This window comes from Canis lupus, chromosome 14 (assembly GCF_048164855.1).
Source record: "Canis lupus baileyi chromosome 14, mCanLup2.hap1, whole genome shotgun sequence".
NCBI classification, from domain to species: Eukaryota; Metazoa; Chordata; class Mammalia; order Carnivora; family Canidae; genus Canis; species Canis lupus.
Window position 1 is genome coordinate 13081948 of NC_132851.1, and position 26040 is coordinate 13107987.

At 34.2% G+C, this 26040-nt stretch overlaps 1 long non-coding RNA gene across 5 annotated transcripts in view; it reads right to left on the reverse strand.

Moving 5' to 3' along the window:
- Positions 1–26040, reverse strand: part of LOC140603729 (uncharacterized) — a 208132-nt gene that overhangs the window by 31721 nt on the left and 150371 nt on the right. For 3 of the 5 annotated variants that reach the window (XR_012006708.1, XR_012006705.1, XR_012006706.1), the window contains 2 exons: positions 25341–25414; positions 1636–1796 (listed from right to left, as the gene is read on the reverse strand). This is a non-coding gene — a long non-coding RNA (uncharacterized lncRNA). Of the gene's footprint in view, positions 1–178; positions 366–1635; positions 1797–25340; positions 25415–26040 lie in introns of those variants that run through there. The other 2 variants (XR_012006707.1, XR_012006709.1) reach the window with 2 other exon arrangements.

The window sequence follows — 26040 nt, forward strand, 5'->3', positions numbered from 1 at the left end:
AAACCCATATCTTTACAAGTTCCAAATCAAAATGATTGCCACCTTAAGATTTCAGGAAAGACAACGAATCTAAATTTATACCACCGAGAGGAAAAGATATTTCTTGGAAGAAATAAAAAGTTAATGAGAATGGATTTCAGTAAGAAAAATGATAATAGTTTTTATTACTGACTGAGCTGATAGCTTGCAGGGTAAAGAAATACAATTAAAATTTGGACTTGAGGGGCAGCCTCGGTGGCCCAGTGGTTTAGCGCCACCTGCAGCCCAGGGTGTGATCCTGGAGACCCGGGATCGAGTCCCACGTTGGGCTCCCTGCATGGAGCCTGCTTCTCCCTCTGCCTGTGTCTCTGCCTCTCTCTGTGTGTCTGTCATGAATAAATAAATAAAATCTTTAAAAAGCTTTGCAAGATAATAGAAAGGATTTAAAAATAATCTTCAAAATCGTCTGTTGTTGTTCAAGAGAGAGTAATAGAAAAGTAATATTCCTATCCACCAGAACATCTAAAAGTAGAAAAAAAAATATATTAACCATCAATCTTCAGACATAGGATATCAAATAGTACAAGGAAATGATCTATAAGGGAGAGCAAGTAAATTAGTTAAGACCCAATGCTTGTTTCATTTTACTGAAGTTCTGAAATTCTTTCCAGGCACAGGGAAAAGAGGAAATCAAGGTGGAAGTACAGGTCTTCCTGGGGTAAAGAGCCTGACTTGGGTCATGAAGATGAAGGCAACTCAAGCTGTAGGGTAGGGAGAGGAGAGGAGAAACCTGTACAGAGAGATGTAAAAAGATCTGCAGAGGCTACTTTGTTCTCACCTAAAAACTTTACAAATAACCCTCAAGAAGATCAAACTTCCTTCCAGTAACTACATCTCACAGTAAAGATCAAGGACATGAGTAGGAATATAAAAATCATCCAGTGCTTAGGCAGGTAAAATATACAACGTTGCGATCACATTTTTAAAAATTTACTAAGAAAGCAAAAAAAAAAAATTACTAATAAAGCTAAAAAGGAAAATACAATGTATAATGAAGAGAAAATTCAAACTATAGAATCAGGCCAGAAATAAGAGATGATATAACAGGAGATAACTGGTTTGGTTTGGTTTGGTTTGCCCAGTCCCTGACCAACCAACCAACCTTTTAGTCATTTCAGAGATTCAGTATTATGTATCTGCATTAGTTTCCCAATTGCTGTTTACACAGATTACTTGAAATTTAAGGGCTTAAAGCAATGCAGATTTACTGTCTGATTTTTCTGGGTGTTGGAAATCTGAAATGAGTCTTAATGGGGCAAAAGTCAAACAGTCAACAGCACTGCTTTTCTTCTGGAGCTCTAGGGGGAAATTTTTTTTTTTTTTTTTTAACTTTACAGCTCCAAGAGGCTCCTTGTGGACCATTCCTACATCTTCATATCCACCTTTATAGCATCTCCTCTCCTCTCTGACCTCTTACTTTCTGCTTATGAGGTTCTTTGTAATGACACTGGACTCTCTTGAAAAGTCCAGGATAATTTCTTAAGATCCTTAATTTCATCACATCTGCAAAGTCCCTTTTGCCGTTTAAGGTAACATATGCACAAGTGTCTAAAATTCACATGTGGACATCTCTGAGGGGCATTATTATTCTCTTACCTACAGTAACGCTTCTTCCAGGGAAAGTGGTCATTTGGATATCATTGACAAAGTTCTCCCCACTAGGAAGATTTTTAAGTTACTCTACTCTTCTTTCAGTGCCACTGCAGAGAGCAGCTGGATTGCTCTAGAAGTTCACTTCCAACTGGAACCAGCACAACCTAAAAAACAGGATCAATTGTTTTCCCTTCTGTGATCACAAGTCTTAAGGAACTTCTTCATTAGATGATATACACGTACTGAAGCTGAGTTGGTTATCCAAGAAGAGGATATGTCATGAGAATCTGAACCTGCTCACACAACTTATTTCTTTCTGAAGTATTTTAGCCTGATTATCTATCTATCTATCTATCTATCTATCTATCTATCTATCTATCATCTATCTATCTATCTAATCATCTATCTATCATCTATTATTTGAAAGAGGATTCCTGTCACACAGGATTACTGTTAGGCTTGGTATGTCATGATGGCAGCTCAGGTTTTAGGTCCACCTCATTTAGTTTGCCTCATTTTTAAGCATTGCATTTTAGCAGGACTCAGTACCAAACAATGAGTTTATTCCCAAAAGAAAATATGAATCCAGAGAGAATATAAATTTGCCTCAAAACTCTAAGACTTTTTGCTGTGACTCTACATGGTGGGTTTCCTATGTCTCTGTATAGCATCCTTATTTACCATGGACACATTGAGACACATTGATTTGCTATGTCATAAGGCCAGGGTGGACTGCTGTATGGGCATAATGCAGAGACTTGTTTTGTTCAAGAACCCCTCTCAATTTTAGTGGTCTGACATGTTACTCAGAAAATGGGTCAGAGCTGCACACCCAGCTATAACATACGTTGACTTCAAAATTCAGAGACCCAAAACAAGCACAGAGAGTTACTTTGATGATTTAATAGTAATACAGACTGTACTATAAAGGAAAACTGCTCTATGAAAATAGATATTTATCTCTCAAATTTTAAATATTCTTTTAAAAACAATATATAAAAATTTTAATTATGTATCATTGATGTATAGATAATATACATTCTAAAGCAATAAGAGCAAATAATGTAGCATTTTCAAGGAAAGTTGTGTTTATAGTTCTATTCTTATGCTCAATCTCATAGCAACATGATTAAAAAAGGCAACACCGTTGGTGATACAATTATTCGCTGAGCTGAAAAGTCACAGTGGGTGTTAGAACTCACTCTAAAACAAGTGTTTGAGGGCTCATTGTCAGGCACTATAACAGTCAGATGTTTGAGAAAGCTCAATACAGTTGGTTATAATAAGATAATTAAATGGAAAAGCATTCACTTGTGTGTCTGTTTAGTATTCCACAGGTACAGGCAACCCTTAGATCTCTAGATAACCTTCTTGATAATATATCCTTTGGATACAAGGGGTATTGGACAAAGCATGACTGAACAAATTGGGCACAATAAGTTTGTTGCAGTTCTGAGAAAGAGGAAATTATGTAGAGCTTCTCTTAGCCAGAAAACAATAACAAGCATGGTTATTAGGCATTAGTAAATGGTAGGCCATAGCTAGGCCTGAGATGTGCCTAAGGATGCACTAGAATAGTAGGTTGAGAAAGAAAGAATGATGGATCTGTAACCCATCATTTCTACCCCAAGGATGTGGAGAAGTGAGAAAGAAGAAAACATAATAGATCTAGTCCCATCAAGTCTCCTGATAACAATTATGACAAAAATAGAGTCTTTACTGATTGAATGCTTTTAGCAGAATGTACCTTGTCTGTATGTAATTGCTTATGATAAGCAAATCTGAAATTTGTGGATTTATGGGATAGGACCTGCTGCAAAATTTCAGTGTCAATTATGTAATTTTAAGAGGTGAAAACTGACTTTTTTTTAATGACTGAAAGAGCTTATTTTGTGTTAAATGATGGTATCGACCTGTATCCCTTAGAGATGTCACATTGAAGGTATTACTCTACCCTAACAAGATGAAAACAATGGAACAGGGTGTTCTAGGTCCTTTCATAGAGACTTCTTCACTCTATTCCAGCTGTATTTTATGTATAAGTTAGGGAGGCATGGGGCTCTAGCTTACTTATTTACTCATAACATAACTTGTCCTTTTATTATGATGGTTTAGAAGTAAATCAAAGTGAACAAAAAAATAAGTGTATCCAAGAGGCCATTTAACAATCTTTGTACCTCATACAGATTCAAACTGGAACAGATTTGCTACAGATCTGGCTTGCTTATTTGATTGAAAAGATAACTTCTACTAAATGGGAAGGATAAGAGAGATAAAAGTGAGCAACACCCTATTCCCCATGCACACATGCATAGTCCAAGGTTACACAAGGTTAGATTAAGGCCTTGATACCTGTGAATTCTTGAGAAGTGGGGCTCATTTGTAATTTATTTTTGAATATTCTAGGGAGGCACTTGTTAAACTTTAATGTGCATATGAATCATAATGATCTTATTAAAATTTAGATTCTATTTTATTTGGTCTGGGAAAGGGCCAGATATTGACTAACAATGCTGATTCATGGCCAAACTTTGAGTAGCAAAGATGTAAGACATCCTTGCAGTGGACTTTTGGAATGGAAGGTCCGATATCACTGTACGAGATAGTCCTAATGGTAGGAATAGCATAAGTAAATTTGATAAAGTTTTTGTTTTGTTTTGTTTTGTTTTTTGTTTTTTTTTTAGGGGATATGGAATGTGTGAGATTAGGACCAAGAAAACAGAAATGAGATGTGACATAGGCATAACCTCTTTTCTCGGTATCAGACTAGTAATTCCAGTGAATATCTCAGCCAAAGCATATGTTGTCACATATGCCACATACTGTAAGTTCTATTATCTGTAATTAAACTCATTAAAAATAACATTTAAGTTGTGTAACTCAACAATTTATACCTCAAAATACAACGTAATTTTTTAAAATATTTATTTATTTGAGAGAGAGAACAGGGGGAGGGGCAGGAAGAGAAGGAGAAAGAGAGAAACAGATTCCCTGCTGGGCTCGATCTCAGGACCCTGGGATCATGGCCTGATCTGAAATCAAGAGTTGGTTGCTTAATGATTGAGCCACCCAGGCACCCCAAAATGCAATATAATTTTTAAAGAAATCTACATTTCATGGGATTAAGGAAAATGAGAAGGGCCTATATTATCATGATATAGACTCCTTGCCAACCATAGGGGCTCTAAGCAAGTAAGCAAAAAGGAAACCTGTAGAAGACCCAGTGCTGTATCCTAAGGGTGGTCCACTGAAAAGCATGCTGTTGATAGGCCAGGTCCTGAGGGTATACTCCCAGTGCTCTCACTGGTGCTGAGCAAATTTATGCTATAGACCAAGACATTAGGGCCCCAACTGTTGTGCTTGTTACCGCCAGATGGTAAATGTGTGAATAACAGCAAAGAGATGGGATGAATATATCACAACCCAATGCACCACACTACAGGGACAATTCAAGTGTATTCAGTAGCTTAGGCATTGAGCATGCTTATGGCTCATCAAATGACATCTCAACCACATCAAGTATTCTTGAAACCCTGAAAATTCTGGACTTGTGTTTCTCAGTCTGTTGAATAGCATTTCTGATTTTCCAGACCTCACAAATCTCCAGACTAAATGCAAAAGGAGAGCCAGTAGTACAAATTTGTGGATAGTCTGGATTATGTAGCCCAAAATAGACCTCTTGAAGGATTGCCTGCAGAAATAAGTGACAGAAGATTTATGCTCCTCCATTTCTTTCTGAGGAACTCTGAAATCCTAGATTTGAAAGCTTTAAACCTGAGATATAAATTTGTTAGAGGTTGAGTTTCATCCAAAACCTACTTGCTTACTTTAAGCATGCTAAACACTGACTCACGAAAATTGTTGGAAAATACAAGAAAGGTAGCCATTAAAATACAAGTTAGAAATGATTGAAAATGGAAATTATCCATAATGTCATTTTATATTCTGATCTCTGCCACACTATGAGTTTTGCATAGTTCTGAGATAAAGATAAATGGTACTGAAAGCCCAAGAGGCCCTGAAACTAAGAGATGGGGAATAATTAGCAAAGGACACGTGTACTGCCAGTTTGCCATGTAGCTAGTCAGGCAGATACAGATGTGTGAGGATCTGGGAAACACAGCATGGGAAGGAAAGAGATGAGACAACCAGTGCAATTTATGTTCTCATGATGAACGGCTACAAGATGTAATTCCTTTGCAACCTCTAACGGGTGTTTTGAAAGAGGAAACTGGATTTTATGGGTTTGCTGATAACTTCAATAGTAAGCTAAGTTACCAAATGGAAGTCAGACCATTTGTATGTCAATTCATCATTAAAATGCAGCTTTATATTACCTTTTATGGCTGTAATTTCTAAGCCAAAGGTTTTATCCTACGTCTGAATTAATGTTAAGAATACCTTGTTTTGTGAAGTCCGCCAAGGCTATTGCAAGTGTTCAGTTCATGAACGTTAGAGCTGCTCATAAACAACAAGAAAGATATGGATATGAGCATATTTAACTGGTTAACACTGATAACAAATTTGGACTATAGGAGCACCTGGGTAGCTCAGTGTTTGAGTGTCTTCCTTGACTCAGGTCCTGATCCTGGGGTCCTGGGATCAAGTCTTGCATCAGGCTCCCCCACTGGGAGCCTGCTTCTCCCTCTGCCTATGTCTCTGCTCCTCTCTTTCTATGTCTCTCATGAATAAGTAAATAAAATCTTAATCTATAAAGGCCAGATACTTTTCTTTAGCTCCCATGGAAATCATGGAATTTATGGAAAGATAATATAAAAATCTACATTTATAATATTTTAGTTTTTAAATAATTGCCAGATGTAAGCCCCTATCTCAGGGACTGAAATGTAATAAGACTAAATGCAATGGTGTAGAATAATAGTGCATAGTTGGAGATGTGAAATTTTTTTCTTTTGGAAAAATTAAAACATGTTTGAGAACAAGCAAATATGGCATAAATACTACTCTTCAGGATTATATAAAAACAATTGCTTATAAAGAAACAAACAAGTAGAGAATGGCTTTTTCATATTTTACATGGAAAAAACAAAGAAAGGGAAATAGACTTTATATTACTGACAATGTAATAATTTATTTTTCCCTTGAAAGTGCCACAATGTGAAAGTAGATGTAGAAATCTCCAAAGTGGAACATGAAAATTACTTGATTACAACTTTCTGGGTACACAATAACCATTGATATTTAAGACTATAATTTTAAAACTATTCAAATAGGGGCACCTGGGTGGCTCAGTGGTTGAGCATCTGCCTTTGACTTAGGTCGTGATCCCAGGGTCCTAGGATCAAATCCTGCATCAGGCTCCCTGTAGGGAGCCTGCTTCTTCCTCTGCCTATGTCTCTGACTTTCTCTGTGTATCTCTCACGAATATATAAATAAAATATTTTTTAAAATAAACAAAACCATTCAAATATTTGTTTATTTTACAAAATATTTAGATAGTGTTGGGGGGGCAGGGAATGTAAACTGGTGATAATATGCCTATACTCTTAATTATGCTACCAAGAATGTAATGTTACTGTTACTCAGCACTTATTGAACAACAAATGTGGAAGAAATAGGTACTAAGTGATGTGCTAGCTTTAGCAAAGTAGCTGGTGGCTGCAGGTAGGAGGCTAGTAGTACAGAATAAAAATGTGAATATAAGGGGGTGCCTGGGTGGGTCAGTTGGTTAAGTGTTCAATTCTTGGTTTCTGCTCAAGTCATGATCTCAGGGTTGTATAGATCCCTGCATAGGGCTCTGTGCTCAGCGTGCAGTCTGCTTGAGATTCTTTCCCTCTCCCTCTCCTTTGCTCCTCCCTCTACTGGACTCTCTGTCTCTAAAATAAATGAATAAAATCTTTAAAAATGTTAATATAAGAAAAACAATGATCAATAGTATAAGATTGCCAGTTGCCTTATTTACTAAATTGGTCATGAAAGTCCTTTATGAACACTTTTTGAGGAGTCAAGGTTATGAAAGTCTTAATAATGATTTTTTTATTTCAATAAAATATTATTTTGAGTAAAAAGCATGGCATTATTTCAAAAGTAGGCTAAAATATCATGTTTCATACTTTATATGTTCCATACTCTGTACATTTCCTATTAAGAAGGGCACTAAAGTTTTTCTGTAACTAGAAGCATATGTCTGAGTTGTGTTATTATTAAAACATAGGCTTGATTTACTTCTTTTCAAAATTTAAGAACAACCTGATAGTTATTTAGAAGCAGGTATATGAGGCAGAAAAACATGTTTTATTTTTTATTTTTTTAAGAATTTTATTTATTTGTTTGATTTCTCCAGCTCCTTTAGGTGCAAGGTTAGCTTTTGTATTTGAGTTCTTTCCAGTTTTTGGATGGATGCTTGTATTGTGATGTATTTCCCCCTCAGGACTGCTTTTGCTGTATCCCAAAGATTTTGAACGGTTGTATCTTCATTCTCATTAGTTTCCATGAATCTTTTTAATTCTTTTTTTTTTTTTGAATCTTTTTAATTCTTCTCTAATTTCCTGGTTGACCCTTTCATCTTTTAGCAGGATGGTCCTTAACCTCCACGTGTTTGAAATCCTTCCAAACTTCTTGTGATTTAGTTCTAATTTCAAAGCATTATGGTCTGAAAATATGCAGGGGACGATCCCAATCTTTTGGTATCGGTGAAGACCTGATTTGTGACCCAGTATGTGGTCTATTCTGGAGAAAGTTGCATGTGGACTTGAGAAGAATGTATATTCAGTTGAGTTTGGATGTAAAGTTCTGTAGATATCTGTGAAATCCATCTGGTCCAGTGTATCATTTAAAGCTCTTGTTTCTTTGGAGATGTTGTGTTTTGAAGAACAGTTGATTGTAGAAAGCGCTGCATTCAAGTCACCAAGTATAAGTGTATTATTATCTAAGTATGTCTTAACTTTGGTTATTAATTGATTGATATACTTGGCAGCTCCCACATTCGGGGCATAAATATTGATGATTGCTAGGTCCTCTTGTTGGATAGATCCTTTAAGTATGATATAGTGTCTCTCTTCATCTCTTACTACAGTCTCCGGGATAAACTTTAATTTATCTGATATAAGGATGGCTACCCCTGCTTTCTTTTGAGGACCATTTGAATGGTACATGGTTCTCCAACCTTTTATTTTCAGGCTGTGGGTGTCCTTCTGTCTAAAATGAGTCTCTTGTAGGCAGCAAATAGACGGGTCTTGCTTTTTTATCCAGTCTGAAACCCTGAGCTTTTTGATGGAGTCATTTAGCCCATTCACGTTGAGTTACTATTGAAAGATATGAATTTGGTGTCATCATGATACCTATTCAGTCTCTGTTTTTGTGGATTGTTCCCTTGGACTTCCTCTATTACAGAATCCCCCTTAGTATTTCTTGCAGAGCTGGTTTGGTGGCCACATATTCTTTCAGTTTCTGCCTATCTTGGAAGCTCTTTATCTCTCCTTTTATTCTGAATGAGAGCCTTGCTGGATAAAGTATTCTTGGCTGCAGGTTCCTCTCATTTATGACCTTGAATATATCCTGCCAGCCCTTTCTGGCCTGCCAGGTCTCTGTGGAGAGGTCTGCTGTTACCCTAATACTCCTCCCCATAAAAGTCAGGGATTTCTTGTCTCTTGCTGCTTTAAGGATCTTCTCTTTATCTTTGGAATTTGCAAGTTTCACTATTAAATGTCGAGGTGTTGGGCGGTTTTTATTGTTTTTAGAGGATCTCTCTATCTCCTGGATCTGAATACCTGTTTCCCTTCCCAAATCAGGGAAGTTCTCAGCTATGATTTGTTCAAATATTCTTTCCGGTCTTCTGTCCCTTTTGGCGCCCTCGGGAACCCCAATTAAACGTAGATTTTGCCTTCTGAGGCTGTCATTTATTTCCCTTAACCTATCCTGATGATCTTATTGCTTATTTGTTTCAAAGAGAGAGAGAGAGCACTCAGAGGGAGAGGGGAAAGGTGAAGCAGACTCCCCATTGAGTAGAAAGCCCTAAATGGGGCTCAATCACAGGACCCTGAGATCATGATCTGAGCTGAAGGTAGACGTTTAACCAACTGAACTACTTAGGCACTCTAAGAGAAACCTGTTCAAAAAAAAAAAAAAAAAAAAACTGTCCAAATTCCCACCTCTACCTTCCTTCTTATTTAATAGGTCATCTGTCTTGCAAGTATATGCCCTCATATTTCTTTCTGCTCATGCATGTATATACTAGCTGAAATAAATGCATATAGAATTTTGTTTATTTTCTTTTTTTATAATAAATTTATTTTTTATTGGTGTTCAATTTGCCAACTTACAGAATAACACCCAGTGCTCATCCCATCAAGTGCCCCCCTCAGTGCCCGTCACCCATTCACCCCCACACCTCACCCTCCTCCCCTTCTACCACCCCTAGTTTGTTTCCCAGAGTTAGGAGTCTTTCTGTTCTGTCTCCCTTTCTGATATTTCCCACTCATTTTTTCTCCTTTCCCCTTTATTTCCTTTCACTATTTTTTATATTCCCCAAATGAATGAGACCATATAATGTTTGTTCTCCGATTGACTTACTTCACTCAGCATAATACCCTCCAGTTCCATCCATGTTGAAGTGAATGGTGGGTATTTGTCATTTCTAATGGCTGAGGAATATTCCATTGTATACATAGACCACATCTTCTTTATCCATTCATCTTTCTATGGACACCGAGGCTCCTTCCACAGTTTGGCTATTGTGGACATTGCTGCTAGAAACATTGGGGTCCAGGTGTCCCGGCATTTCATTGCATCTGTATCTTTGGGGTAAATCCCCAACAGTTCAATTGCTGGGTGTTTATTTTCACATAAGGAAATCACACTATTTATGTTAATCTGTGAATCATTTTATTTGTTTAATATTATATATCTACATCTCTAATTACAAAAACATAACATATTTTTAGTGAACACACATGTGTACTTTTACAGACGTGAGATTTGAAAAATATGGTGAAAGTTTTAGAGCAATTCTTTTATATCCATATATATTTCCTATTTCAAGTAGCTCACTCCACTTCCACCCTATTACATTAGATAAAGCATATCATTTTAACCAATGTATATCTTCCAGTATTTTTATACAGATTTTATGACCACATACATATTATGTCATCCTTGGAAATTAACATACACTTTCAATAAAATCAATAGTTCAAAAAACATATCTTTGGGCCAAGAACAGAGTAAAACGAGACTAACTGGAAATTTTATTTACATATACTTTTTCTTGGTTAATGATGTTTGATCATTCCTCAATGACAAGATGTAGGTGTAGTTCTTGTAGAACTTAATATGGGCAAAGTAATATGCATTCCATTTTAACAATACAGATTTGATACAAAATGGTTTTCATGAGGAGTAGTAGCAATAATACAATGTTAGACAAAGGTTTAGACTACCTTTTTTTTTTTTTTAAGTAAAAGTGTGTGCTCATCCAATAATTACTGATGCCTAAACTGCCCTAAAAATTGTTTGATGGGCATCCAAAGTTTGTATCATTTTCTCTTTTTTACCCTGTCAACATTATCTTCCTGGAATTTGTTATTTTTGACATGTTGCAAATAAAGTAATTCCATTTCATGAGAAGGAGCTTGAATCTCTGTCCGTATACCTCAGAAAGACTGCTGTTTGGTTATGTGCTTCAATGCCAGCTTTGTATCTTTTAAAGTTAAGTAAACTGGAAGTGAGAACATATTTTACTCTGAATCTTTAAGTCAATTTCCAACCTAGATTCAGTTGATACTGAGTCAGTTTAATATAGCCTACACTATGGTACACTACATATTATGGTACCTAACTCTCTCTAGCTGTCATTTTGTGTATATGAGTGTGTGTGAATGTGTTCAGGTTTGTCTGCTATACATTCTGCAGGAATTTACCATCCATGATACAATCCGCAGGGGCTTTGTCTGCTTTTATTCCTTGCTGTGTCTCTGTATTTAGAGCATTGCCTGATGCTGAATAGATGACCAATATATTTCTGTCGAATGGATAAACTGTGTTGTTTCCAGAATTCAAAATGTTTGAAAAGATTGTAAAAACTATAGCAAGGTTAGGCTATTCAGTGTAATATGCTGAAGGCAAACTATTAGTAAGAACAATTTTGTTTGTGACAAGTTCTATATCAAAATTACTTAATATTGGGGATCCCTGGGTGGTGCAGCGGTTTGGCACCTGCCTTTGGCCCAGGGCGCGATCCTGGAGACCCGGGATCGAATCCCACATTGGGCTCCCGGTGCATGGAGCCTGCTTCTCCCTCTGCCTGTGTCTCTCTCTCTCTCTCTCTCTGTGACTATCATAAATAAATAAAAATTTTAAAAAATATACAAAATTACTTAATATTTCTTTAGTCTAACCCTAAATACATTGCAATAATCCTAACTCTAGAATACTAAACGACAGCACACCTTTAACAGGAAACTTTTTTTCACTCTCTAATTTGTCATAAACTTAAGCAAAGTATATGGAATTTGTGGGCACAAATTATATTCATCATGCTATTTTCTTTCCTCAAAGTCTTTGAGTGGAGAGGATGGTGCCTACTACTCAAAAACGTGGAAGGAAATGATTGGGGGAAAAAAGAGCCAATATATCATTCCAACTTACTCAACATTCCTTTCACCTCAAATTCAAGCTTACTTTCTATCTTCATAAATTCCCTAAGCTATAATACATGAAGATTTCCCTTAAGCAGGCTCCATTTAGACTTCAGGCTTAACAGAAGATTAAAAAAATCATCTATTGCTATTGTGTCTCTTTCTGCATCTATATGTAAGTCAACAATACATTATTCTACCCTTGAGAAACCATAGATTCAGTATGAAATAAAAGGTGTTTTTTTTAAGATGATTATTTTATCTTAACAGGAACTCTTAAGGTAAGTTTATAATTGCTTCATTCCCTTTCACTTCTGCAAGTCTCACCAGAATCAAGTGTAAGAAAGCAAAACTACTCTCAACATACTGCTTAGATTAAATTATTTTCATTATTGCACATAAAATAATATAAAAGTGAAACAAACAAATGAAGGGCATTATCTTCCTCGTGAAAAATTTTGACTTTGGGACCTATGTATTTTATTGTCAAACAAAGGTGAAGGTAAATGGCTCACCCTGCTCCTCAGCCCATCAAAATGCCCACAAATGAGCATGAGTATGTTAACAAGTAGACACAATTACAGGGACACTGCCCATTGGGAAAACTAATCGGAGTGTGAAACCTTACAGAATAATTTCTTCTTAACAGATGACATGTTTTTAAAAATAATTTTTAACTTATGATCTTCTCTTTGAAAAAGATTAAGACAGTAAAGACAATAGCAAGTAGTAGAAGTAATGTAGCCACTCTAATTACTTCTTCCTCAGAGAAAATATATCTGAAGCCTGATTTTCACTTACCTGCTTACAGTAGAGAAGCTGTATGTGAAGACTTGTATTACTCAATTAGTTTATTTAATCTAAAAAATTGGTTTACAAGTAATCACTTCAAGTGATAGCTGAGGGATGTAGGAGACAAATATTGATTTCTCTCACTCTGAGCAATAACGTTAACTATAGATGGGTACATAAGCAGGAGAACTTTTAGCATGAAGCAATTTTAGTGATCTATAGTCCCCCCCAGTTAAACAAAATATGATAGGGCCTGTTCAGGTACAAATATTTTCTATATGTCTGATGATTAAATAAAAAAGAAAACTCTGAATTAGGAAGGATGATGCAGTCGGAATTTTCTTATATGGCAATAGGGTAAAACCTTGAATATTGAAATATTTACCTGCATATCCAACATTACAATAGTCACACTATAAATAATATTGATCAAGTCAGAATCACAGGTAATGAGAGGAAAATGGTAGCATGGAGAGGTAATTGAATGGAAGAAGGGGATTTATAATTCAAATTCTAATTAATAAAATGAGAAATATTCAAGAAGGCAGTGCATCCACAAAGCAAGAAAAATTTTCTAGAGAAAAAGTAAACACTACTAAAGAAATATATATGTGATTGTCAAAATAAAACCCAATAGGGGTTTTTGTATAAAATGTTAAATCTACAATATACATATTTAAAAATAAAAAATCAAAGAATATGAGTAAAATAAATTGGAGAAGTAAATTCAAATGGTCCAAGACTCTATTGATATGATGAAGAAAACATATGGAACTCCTCTAGTTCTTTCTCAAGTACATTTTCTCCATTCAACCATTTATTGTCTGTTTTTCCATATTTATTTTCTAAGTGGTTTGCTTATTTTAGGCTTCTGTCCCTACACTCTACTATATACATAACATAGAAGAATATCTTTTGGATTCATATATTATTTTTATTTTGTCTTGGTCAACACATTTCAACATATCTTCATTGCACATGCAATAGAATCTGCCATTTTCCAATCTTAGTTTTCATCATCAGTTCATTTACACTGCTTTACTTACAGTTCTTCAAACCTACAAAGTCATTTTTTACCTTGTGGTTTTAACATAAAATGTACATATGTTTGTGTCTCCTATTATCATTGGTTCTTCTTCATCTTATATTCCTGTGTTTGAATTTTACGTCCTCAGAGATGTCTTCCTAAAATTCCAATACAAAAAGATGCTTCCTTGCTATTTATCTTTAGTGAAAGATATGCTCATTCATTTTTGGTGGGGATGTAAAATGGTACAGTCACATTGTAAAATTCCTTGGAAACTTCTTATAAAGTTAAAATATGCTTATCTGATGACTCAGGAATTCTACTTCTGTTCTCCTCTTATTTAGCATGTGCATTGTCCTCAGTCTGAAATTGCGTGGATATAAGATAGGTGCATATTTAACTTAATAAAAATGTCATGGTCTGTGTTCCAAAATGGTTGAATAATCTTATAGTATACACAGCAACATATTAAGAGTTCATGTTTCTTCATACTCTTACCTATAATTATCGATCAGTGTCAGACTTTTTAATACTAGTCATTCAAATGAGTGTGAAGTAATAGTTCTCATGTACATTTCCATGTTTACTTATAATACTGAATATATTTTCATATGCATATTCCCCATTTATATATTTCTTTAAATATTATTGTCTTTAAAGAAAGAGAGAAGGAGAGAGAATCTCAAGCTGTCTAAACATTGAGCACAAAGCCTGATGTGGGGCTCAATCTCACGATCTTGAGATTATGACCTGAGCTAAAATCAAGAGTTGGACGCTTAACCAACTGAGCCATTGAGGTGTCCCTATTCTAAAATTTATCTCAGCCTTTTAACGGTGTTTTCATACTTTTAAATGTGTCTTTTGTGAACTACATGGTATTAATTTTAATGAAGATTTTATTAATTTTTAAAATCATGGTTCATGTTTTTTCAGTTGTTACAGAAACCACAGTATGACATGATATTTTAAAAAAATTCTTAAGTTTACTTCTAGAAGCTTTCTAGGTTTAATTTTTAGATCTAGGACTGTGATCCAGCACAAATGGTTTTGTTGTGTAGTATAAAGTATGGTTCTAGATTCACTATTTCCATGTACTTAATTTTTTGAAAAAAATTTCACCTTCCCCTTAATATACTTCAGTACCATGCTAAAAATATAAATAAAAATAAATCAACATTTTAGTGCATATATCTTTAGATCTTCTGCTGATTAAAAAAAAATTAAGGTAATACAGCACTGTGTTGATAAGTATAGCTTTGTTGTAAAACTTGAAAACCTTTAGTTTACATTTTCTACTTTGTTCCCATTTGTCAAGATGGTTCAAGCAGTCCTAAGACATCTTATTTCCATAAAATCTTAGAACCAACTTGTCAGTATGTATTTTAAAAGCTAGCAAAGGTATTGATTCGAATATATGTCAATAAGGGGAAATATGTGTGTGTATCCTAATAGATACACAGTGTAATCAATATCCGTGTTTGCTTTTTTAATTATTATATATACACACATAATACATAGAGGTATATCATGTATACATATATCACGTGTTTTATATTTAATAACTACATATGACATATGCATGTGTGTAATATATGCATATATTATACATATCTACATTTATGAGAGATAAAATAGGGCATAGACAATGTGCAAAGACATACACCACAGTTCGGAAAATTATTTATAATTATATAACTAAAGAAAATGTGGTAATGGCACATGAACAAATGAAATGGATCAACAGAATAAAATACAGATCCCAGAAAGTACCAACATCAATAAGGAAACTTAATGCATGGTGTATGGTAGAGATGGAATTGATACTCTTTGGAAGTTATCAACTACTTAATACTTAGTTATGGAATGATAAGTAATTCTTCTGATCAAGATAAAATTAGGTTTGTACTTAACACAGTCTATAAAAATGCAGATACAATGCATAAATTAGCTCCAAATGGATTAAACAATAATTTAAAGTATTATAAGAGTATTTAGGAGAATATTTTTATGGTTTCTATGTTGTAATTTCTAAATACTGTAAAAAATCAGTGAAATGTCTATTTTAATGGCTGCCTGGCTTTTATTTATTTATTTTTTCCTATGTGATTTGTGATAGAATTTTTTTTAAAGATCTGGATTATAACCTTTGTCAAAGAGAAAAAAGAAAAGAAAAAGAGAGAGAGAGAGAAGAGGAAGAGGAAGAGCATTAAAAAATGCACCAAATTCAGGATAGACTTAAATCCAAAGAGAGATGATAGGAATATGATCAATAAGTAATATGAGGGATTCATTAAGGTTTTAATTGCATTTTGATATTTTATTTTTTAAAACATCTCAGTTATTTTCCTCATGACTATTTTGATTATTCATTCCTTATATACAATTAATTACTTAACATAAAACGCAATGTCAATGTTGCAGGCAACACGAATAATTCTCCTAGTTTTCATATTATAGTTTTAAAATGAAGCCTTCCTCCAAAAGTATAATATGTACATTTCTTTCATTGAGACTGTTCACATCACTTTTTTTGTTGATGTTTATAAAACTGACAATACCAATTTTTCACAAGTATAATAGGGCATGGACAATATAAATCCCTACTAGATCTTAAACTCCAACTTATGAAAATGTTCTCTATTTTTCCACTATAAACTTTTAAAACCAAAATAAAGAATTGGGTCCTTCTTATGTTGTATAGATTTCAGAGTTAAATGTTTATAAATCATTTTGTTTTTATTCAGAAGTGCCAAAGAGAAAATGTACAACCTATATAGAAACCATAGGATTTAAAGATATTGTTTCATACAGTAAATTTAAATTTATCAGTCCAGAGATACTTTAAAAAGTATTGAATTTTGCAACAGTTACTATTTGATGCTTTGCAAAATGGTATTAAAGCAGTAAAATTTTTATTTATATTTAGGATGTTATTTCCAAGAAAAATACAAGATAATTAAAATCCCAAAAGTCTCAGATGGCATAATGCAATAACTAATATGAGCACTGCTATCAAAGTATTATCATTTAGTTAAAAACAATTTTACATAAGCCAATTCATAGGAAAATGCTACAGTGTTCACATATATAATTGCAGGCATAACTTCTATCATCAGAGCAGTGAATGGGTACTGATAAATAAGAGCACATAGTATTTCCTAAGGATTGTGAAAAAAAATCTGTTAATATATTAAGTTTGAAAACCAATACTTGAAGGCTTTATAGGATATAACACTGCTATGTAAAAAAATAAAATAATAAAATAAAATAAAATAAAATAAACATAAAAACACTGCTATGTGATTGAGAACTACCTTCTGAGACTTTTTTCTCATGGGTTAAGTTAAGAAAAAACAAACAGCTGTAATGAGGCAAAAAAATAATGTACTATATTATAGTGACATTGGATATAGTTGGATTTATTGAATTCTAATAATATTATAGGAGAATATATACCATATGATTTAAAAATTATACTCACAAGCATAATCGATTGTTTGGATTATTGGACTAAAGAAATATACACATATATTAATGCATAAAACTAATATTATGACTGATGATTATATTTTTAGAAGGCAATTTTTTAAAGGCATGATTAAAGGTCAAATGGTTTGGGCATTCACATTGTGATTTTATTTACTACATAACTGAAACGATGCTATTTTTATTTATTCAGCACTATAGAAAAAAGATGAAAATAATAATAATGGTACCTCTTTTAAAAGGATAATCTCCATGTCTAAGAGTTTTAGTTAAAGAGACACAAGTAAAAATTTGGATTTTATCCTTAGTAATATATATAAATATATATAGTATATATACTATATATACACACACACACAAATAGAACTTTTCTTCCTTTTATTTTTAATTTCTCTATGAAAACTATGGTGCTAACATAGGCTTCCTACTCAATGTACTGTATTATACAAAATGTATACATTTGACATATGACCCAAAAATCAGTGTAGCTTGTTTGTTTTTCTGGAATTGACCCAAACTTTGGCACGAGATATGTGTATATACACATACATAGGTCTATATATCTAACAATTTCAGGATGTATCACTAATTAGTTTTAAGGATAGTTTAAGTATGTTTGGAATTCCCAGAATCAATATTCACTGCTGCATGGAGAAAGTCTATTTAAGAATAAAAATAACAGTGATCAATAAAAGTAAAAGAGACAGATAACTAGTGACATTTGAACATATGAATTCAGCTATTGCATGAAACCAGCTTCTCTTATTGTAGTTTCCACTTACAAATATCAACATCTCCTTTGTTTTCCTGAGATATTTTGTACTGTGGCCTGCTACTTGTGATTAAAATATTAGTGGCCAACACAAAGATGAAAGTTGCTATATTTTACAGATGAAGCAATTACAAGACTCAGAATGATTACATAACTTAACCAAATAAGATACATGTTAGTGAAGGCCAAACTGTCATATTCAGAAGGTAGATTTCTTAGCATTTATTAGTTTTCATAATTTTTAAGCTTTTGTGGTACTGCACACAATGAAAATTTTAATTTTGAAATCATTGGTAAAATATAGGAATCTTTATCTGACATACTAAACACTCATTTGTTAAAATGCCTCAGTTGTTATTATGCCATTATAACCTATGTTATTATGTTATTATGGTCATTATGCTATAGAATGCTAAAGCTGTAAAAATAAATATAGGTATTGTTTTTCTCTATGTGAATAAAGCAGGAAATATTATATTTTTCTTCCAGGTTTTATAATTTTCTGATTAGTAACACATATTCAAGATGATCCCCTGTGATACCTTTACAAGCAGGAAAGCTATGGATTTGAAAAGATATTATCTCTATTCCACTCCCTTCCTAGGACAAAAAAATCACAACGAGTTTCTAATATATTAGGCAGATAAACAGATATTACCTGTAATCAGATGCTATAAATATTTCTATCTGAGTGTTTATCTTAATGGCATTACTCATGAGAACCACAAAATATAATTCTTAATATTATGAGAAAAAGAACTACTCTGAAAAAAAAAAGAAAAGTTATGACTTGTTCTCAACTGTAAACACATATGCTAAATCACACAGACTTACATATGAGTAAAAATATCCACATTTATAGGTATGGCACATTTTCCATAGACCATCTATTTTATGAAAGTTAAATTTTCATAACATTTTATATCTTTTTGTGCTTGTACTAAATATACAAACAGTTGATCAAAAGGGAAATGAAGGTAGGCTTAGTAAACTTCTGGGAGACTTCCTGTGTCTTTAACTCAATATCAAGAAATATGTTAGAAGTATGAAAGTTCAAGAGAAGAATTCACAGAGATATCTGTATACATAGTTTTTGGACACTCCCAGGTAAGCAACTGTCTTTTTCAACCATATTTGCTTTTTATTTTTAGTAAAAAAGCCATAACTTTATCAATGCCATGTAGGATTGAAAACAGTTACATTAAAAAGTTAAAAATTAATTTGTAATTTATTAAGAAGTATACCTCTATACATTTAGTGTAACATTTTGAGTTATTGTCTCTAAAGGAAGACAGTTAATGTGGAAAAATGTATTTATTAATATTGATGTATTTAGATAATATCAAATACTTTATTAAAGAATAATCAAATATTCATATTATATATATATTTGTCGATACTTTTTTGTAGAGTTTGTCTTACAAATACAGAAAATAGGATATATTTTGAATGTATTCTTACATGTGTTTCTTGAGTATTAATCATTCATGATGACATTTGTAAATTACAGACTACTTGCCCCTTAGATATGCCTTAAAATGCTGGTATGAAAATAAAAAATACTGCTCAGCTTAAACTAAGTATTAAAAGAACAAGTTAAGTTATGGAATTAATCTAATGTCTCTCATTCTCCTATATGTTTATTTGGTCTTCCTAATTCCATATCACAATAGCCTGTAACAGCAGTTGTCACAACTAAGAATATAGTCAAGAGGAGAGGGAAATGGGGCACCTGGATGGCTCAGTCAGTTAAGCATCTACCTTTGGCTCAGGTCATGATCCTAGGGTCCTGGGATCAAGCACCACATTGGGCTCCCTGCTCAGCAGAGAGTCTGCTTCTCCCCGTCTCTCTGCCCCTTATCTCTGCTCATGCCCTCTTTCACTCTGCTCTCTGTCTCTTTCTCCCGGTCTCTCTTCCATAAATACATACATACATACATACATACATACATAAAGTCTTTTTAAAAAAGAAGACAGGGGAGAAGAAATATATTGGAGCAGGTAAAGCCTTTTAGTTCTCATGACTACTAAAGGAGTAAAGTTAAAGATTAGTATCCATAGTGGGAGACAGGGAGAACAAGAGTGAGTGGCGCAAGAGAGCTTAGAAGAGGAAAGGAGAGGACAATATAAATAGCACAGGCAATTCTGAACCACAGTTCAATTCATGTCACTTGTAAACATTTTAATGTGCCAAGTGTAATTATGAAGTTTAATATATATAATATAAACATATAAAATATATACTATATAAATATGATAAAATATAATAGATATTAAATAATATAATATATATAAAATTTTTATGTGACATTTATAATTATTTTTTTAAAGATTTTATTTATTTATTCATGAGAGACAGACACACAGAGACAGAGACAGAGAGAGAGGCAGAGACACAGGCAGAGGGAGAAGGAGGCTCCAGGCGGGGAGCCCGATGTGGGACTTGATCCCGGGACTCCGGGGATCATGCCCTGGGCCAAAGGCAGTCACTAAACCGCTGAGCCACCCAGGGATCCCCAACATTTATAATTCAATGAGTATTTACGGAGTACTTTCTATGTGTCCAACACTCTTCTGGCAGTGAGGATATATCAATAACCAAAACCAAAAATCCTATTCCATACAGAGCCTACTTTTCACAGGAAAGACAAAAAAAGCTAAATAAGTGATATATTTGATGTAACTAGTACATAGGAAGAAGGGCAATAAAGTGGTGAAAGCTAATGGAAGAGTGTGTGTGTGTGTGTGTGTGTGTGTGTGTGTGTGTGTGTACTGGCCCTGTAGGGAAGATGACATTTAAGCAATAGCCTGAAGTATGATGAAATTTAGGTGAGGAGTACACCTGTCATAAAGGACAATGAAAAAATGCTCTGAAGTGGGACCATGTTTGAGTCAGATTAGAAAGAGGAGGAAGTTATGATCTTGTAGAAAGATATATGCTGTTAAAAGAACTTCCACTTTATTCTCAAAGAAATGAAAAAGCATATTCCAAATTTCCAAGAAGACTGGCATGATATATTTTTTAACAAGATTATAGGATTGCCTGGGTAGCTCAGTTGGTTAAGTGTCCAACTTTTTATTTCAGCTGAGGTCATGATCTCAGGGTGGTGAGATCAAGCCCTGCATCAGGCTCATGTGCTGGGTGTGTAGCCTCCTTAAGATTCTCTCCCTCCACTCCTCTCCACCCCCTCCCTCTTAAAAAAAAAAAAGAATCGCTAAATGATCCAGTAATCCCAGTATGTATTTGGATATATATCCAAAAAAATTGAAATCAGAATCTCAAAGAGATATTTCCATTCCCTGTTCATTGCACCGCTATTCACAATAGCCAAGATATGGAAACAACCAAAATATCCATCAACAGATAAATATAATAGGCATACAATAGAATATTACTCGGCCTTAAAAAGGAAATCCTACCATTTGCAACATCAGTGACCCTAGAGGACATTATGCTAAGTGAAATAAGCTAGTCACAGAACGACAAACACTGCATGATACTTGAAAGCATGAGGTCTCTCATGGATTGACAAGTCGTTTCTTTCTGGTTCTAAACATAGGTCTTTTGACTGTGAGCAGATTGTAGACATTTTAAATTAACACTTGTTTGAGTCTGAGACACTATGGACATAAGCAAGAGGAGAGGGAGAAGGTGGCATTATTTGTACAACAGAGCATTTATCTAGGTGACTCCTGTCCCTTGAAAAGGGGCCAGATGTGTTTGTCCAACCTAATGGAAAATTATGCAATTGAAGGGCCACCAGAAAACAAAACAAAACAAAACAAAAACAGGATGACACACGTCTGAAATTTCTTCCGAGGTTTAATGCTTGCTGTTCACTAACTGTTCTCTGTGTTTACACTGGTTCAATGTTCAGGGTCTGGGGACTAGTTTTATCTTGGTCTGTTAGATTTTGATCAGTATAAGAGATTTATCTGCCTTCATGCCAAACCTTTATATTTTTCTCTATTGTGCTTTACCTTTCTTATTTTTGAAGGTGCCAGGCCTGTTTCCTGTCTCTACTTCCTAAACAGACATGTATTCTTTAATTTATGTTCAGAGAGCTGCCTTCCCTCTGTCTGAGAGGAGCTACTCAGTTATAAGTCTCATGCACTCTTCTAGTTTAAAAGCTTTGGGTAGTAATTGTCAAACATCTCTTAAATCACTATTTCACAGTGCTTACTGCCCCCCCCAAAAAAAAAGTCTATATATTGGCTTGCCTCCCTTCTATCATTCTCTTTCCATTATTTACAGATGCACATTTTTATTTCTCTCATGAAAATTCTATATACTCTGAAAGCTTTCCCTGGCATCCATCTCCAAATCTAGATGAGGATCTCTCACATATGGTAATACAATATCTACCTGTCTTAGCAATTACCACAATGTATTTTAATTGTTTATGTATTTATATTTTTTTAATTTTGCAGCAAAATTCCTGAGAGCAGATTAGGTCTCTCTTTCAATCCTACACTTGCAACACCTAACTTGGGCCTCAGAGGAGAGTAGGTGATGAAATATTTCTGGATTAACTAATGGATATCAATTCTATGCAGATGACATCTAAAGCTGAATTTACCATTAGGAGGATCCCTCGCCTGAGTTCCATTCCCATGTTTTAAAAATAGTTGTCCATGTTATGTCCAATAGTTGTCCATATGAAACTATATTTAAGAAAATCCCACTATTGATAAAAAGAAAATCCCACTTTTTTTTCTTTTGACCCAAACCAACTCTGTTTTTGCTCCTGATAATATATTTGCTAAGTCCCCAAGTTTCATATTTTGGAACTGAATATTAGACTTTTTTTCTGCCCCCAAGCCCTCATGTCTCTGGGAAGATGATTCATTTTCTGGAATTCATTCCCTCTTCTCTATGCCTGTGATTATACAACGAGTATGATCTTTATGCCTTTATTTTATGGTCTACTGGAATAGTCCCCAGGCCATTTCACTATCAATATCTCTTTCACATGTGCAAATCTTTCTTAGGTATCACTGTCACTTTTAAGCCACTTTCAAGGCTCACAAAAGCTTCAAAAAATCTCCCTCATCCTCTTTACAGATCTGTCTCAAGCCATTCGTTATACATAATATGTTTCAACCTGGTCTGAGGTTTTTCTCCTCTAAATCCCAAAGCAGAAAGAGTTTTGTACAACAGAAAGGGTACTCATTTTGGTAACAAGAATGTACTATTTGGACTTTCATTCTTCAATTATGTATCTTTGTAATCTTTGGCAAATCACTTACTTGTCTATGTGTTGGTTTCTTTCTGCAAAAACAAGATAATGATACTTCTATTCCTGTGTGTGTGTGTGTGTGTGTGTGTGTGTGTGTACATGTGTGCATGTACATGCTGATCATGACTTTGGACATTCCTACATAGGGATACAGACCCTGCTTAGGTCTTCACTGATTTTTACAAATATCTAAAAATAAACACAAATGTCTTCTTAATTCTCTTTACCTCCACCGTAGAGTAAAACCTTTCCAAAAAGTTGTCCATATTCTCTACCTTTGTTTCCTACTTACTTCTTCCCACTCTCTCTGATTCTGCTCCAGTCTGGCCTTTGCCTCCAGCATTCCCCAGATCATTCTTTAGGTCACCAATGATAAACTATTTATTATCAGGACAGGGCAGGGTAAACAGTTTAGGATTGGTTTGTTTGAATAACTTCAGCAGTCCAGTATGACTCTGTATCCAAGAACTTTTAGCTTCATAGAGAAAATAACAGAATTAAAAAAAAACACCATTTTTAAAGTAACTAGGTACAATAGTAGGTCTCCAGATCTTGAAGTAGTTGGGTGAAATCAGTCAACTAGATTCTCAGTTGTTTATGCATACTTTGTGTTATCATGGAACTTCCATATTTTTTATCAAGATTGTCAAAAAACCTTTTTTTTTGTCAAAAAACCTTTGAGTTACTTAATACCTACTCAAAATTTTACACCTTCTTACTTTTAGAGCAAATTTTAACAATGATGCAATACAAATCTTTTTCATCTATCATATGACAGCATAAAGCTTTCTTTTTATACATTGTGGTCTATCAGCTGTATCACCATTGTGCTCTATTAGCAATGAAATGAGTAGTGTTTACTCAGATTGGAGGAGAATTGAACAATTGTGTATGGAACTTGACGATTGTTGATAGCCAGGAAGAATGATCCAGGCTCCACACTTCAATGTCTCCAAACTGGCAGAATTATTTGCAGTATTTGTACAAATAAGTAAATTTATTTTTTATACAAATAATAGTCCAAAGCTTTCTGTTTGTGAGAAAAGGAGCTCTCTGGCAAAAGTCAAAGTTCTTTTTTTGTTTGTTTGTTTGTTTGTTTGATACAAGGACATATTTCATTAAGTTCATTTAATGCAATATAAGGGCCAAATAACTGATTTTCTCTATATCCTTTTCTCTAAAATTTGCTCTTTTGTGTCTGGTTCTTAATTTAGAGGGTTATGGAATAATAACATAAAGAGGTTAATGCACTGAAAGAAAATGTCAATGTTAATTACAGTTCCCCTAGAAACCAGAGGCACAGCTCACCCTGTAGAGTCTCAGGAGGAACCCTAGGTTTGGGTCAGGAAGCAGAAACAGTGGAGCAATAGGTTTAAGCCAGAGCCTTTATTAGTTTACACAGGAAAGGTAAGACAGGGCAGGGTAAACAGTTTCGGATTGGTTTGTTTGAATAATTTCAGCAGGCTCTATGCTCTAGGTCCCTAAGTTTATTAGTATGTGGCCCTGGGGTGATTAAACAGATGAATATTGTATCCTGGGGTACACAGGCCAGAGAGAAATATGGCTCTTTTTTGGTTAGTCTGCATATCAGACATGTTTTGTGAGTTCCTTGCTATGTTTAAGAGTTGGCTAATTGGGTAGCCAGCGAGGAACAGTCTTTCCCTAAAGTGAAAGGTGATTTTATTTTGTTTTTATTTTAATGTTAAAATATGATAAGACACAGATTTAAAAAAAAAGATTAATACACATGCCCACAACCAACCATAACTGTAACACAGTACTCTGTTTTTACATACCTCAAGAGACATGTTTTGTCAGGGCATATAGAGGGCTCTCTGTGTTCCTGGAGTAAGAGATTGCCTTTTGGATTCTGGATTAAAAAAAAAAAAGGAAAAATGAAGAGTTAATAAAGGTACTTCAGAAGAAACAGAGTCCATTTAGGGCAAGAGTTCTTAGAATGGGACATTGTCCTAAAGTGACTCAGCTTTGGAGTGTTGAATGCAGAGATACAAGCACCCTTAATGTAGCCATTCCATGTGGCTCTCAGTAAGTACACCAAAGTAACCACAATAAGGCATCTCTGCTGTAATTAAGTGCACTTACTGCAAAATTCAGTAATTTATTGAATTAAATTGCTAGGTGGAAAAATATGAATCAATTAACCATTTCTGTTATATAATAAAAAGGAACAGAAAAAAGTTACTTTGATTTGGAATAATGCTTATAGAATCTTGTAATCTCTAGTACATCTGCACTATCCTGACACTACTTTCTTGAATTATTTTTTTCACAGAATTATTTTTCTTAACTTATTGTCATTCTGAGTAACCACATATTTCTATGATCCTCTATTTAATACACCTTTATCACTAAGTTATAAAGTTCCTACAACCATAATCTTTTCAGCTCAATGCTTGTTATATCTATCTGGTGTATCTGTTTCTACATACTTATCTATCTACCTATCTATCCATTATCATCTATAGTAGACTTTCG